The following is a 1274-nucleotide window of genomic DNA, read 5'->3' on the forward strand; positions in this document are numbered from 1 at the left end:
ACCAAATACATTTTGCTGTTTGTCTGAGTGCACAGACGTAAGGACGTCCATCCTAACCACATTTAAAAGGTTAGTATAGAATTTTTTTAAGGTACAGACCCCTAAGAAACAAGCCCTAAATCAAATTAACATAATTAAAAATAAATATAACAAATTATAATACAAATAATAAAAGTTAGTATTGTTAAAAAGTGGTTTAATATTTTTTTAAAATTAGTAGAAAGTGAAGAAAAAAAATGTAAAAAAAATTACTTGACGTCTTCCTAGATCCACATCTGTAATTCCAAGTAAAACTTCATTATGCACAAACACTTTTAAGCCTTGTACATCCTCAATCTACAAAACAAAAAACAAAAACAAAAAATTACAAAAACATTCTTCCATTACAATTTTGTTTTATTATATTATATTTCCGTCTATACATTAATTGTTTGTTCTTTAAAATATTATTATAATTACAATATCTCTTCTTCCACTTGCATTGCATTTTACGATTTCGATTAATAATAATAACACGTGATATAATTTTATATTTTTAATATTTAATATTTATATTATATTGACTATATTGTTTGCTAAATAGTAATAATAAGTAACAAAAACGGGTCTAAAGTGTAGAAAAACATATTTATAAACAAATATAATATGTCCATAGATGGCGCTACTGTTAACAGCAATGACACAAACCGTTGTTCGTTTTATTTTCATTTGTTTAAATAAACTTATTACTTAAATTATTATATAAATATATAAATTATAACTAATAGTTTATTTAATTTTTTTTAAATGTTAATTAACAAGAAAATTTTGTTGGAAATAACATTTAAAAAATCGAAACCCGAAGACAGAAGGCGCCACCGTTTTTAAATTAATATTTCAATTATTAACTACCATATAATATCTTACAATCTACGTCTGATATATATATTTATTTTATAAATATAATTTATATTTATATATATTTACAATATGCGTGTATGTACAATGCTAAAAATTAATTTCATTCATTTATTTATATATTTGTTAACATAAATATATTTATATGTATATATCATAAATATTTTCATAATACTATAATACTATTAATAATAGTTTAATATTGAATATATTGTCAGGAATAGATTATTATTCTAATAAGACGATCTACGTAGAGTGCAGATTTTAATCGTCATTGACGTTGATGACGATTTTTTTCCTATTTTAATATTATATTAAATTCGCGTGTGATTTTTAAATCAATTGTAATATTAAAATTGTAATTTTAATATAAGTAA

At 21.4% G+C, this 1274-nt stretch overlaps 1 protein-coding gene across 1 annotated transcript in view; it reads right to left on the reverse strand.

Annotated features, from left to right (window-relative positions):
* Positions 1 to 259: 259 nt before the first annotated feature.
* Positions 260 to 1274, reverse strand: part of LOC113370319 (Krueppel-like factor 9) — a 526951-nt gene continuing 525936 nt past the window's right edge. The window contains exon 4 of the mRNA XM_026610991.1: positions 260 to 336. The gene's annotated coding sequence lies outside the window, so the exon portion shown is untranslated. The remainder of the gene's footprint in view (positions 337 to 1274) is intronic.

The sequence above is a fragment of the Ctenocephalides felis genome, unplaced genomic scaffold, assembly GCF_003426905.1.
Source record: "Ctenocephalides felis isolate EL2017-DRISC unplaced genomic scaffold, ASM342690v1 CF-g0.4_SCAFFOLD_00845, whole genome shotgun sequence".
NCBI classification, from domain to species: domain Eukaryota; kingdom Metazoa; phylum Arthropoda; class Insecta; order Siphonaptera; family Pulicidae; genus Ctenocephalides; species Ctenocephalides felis.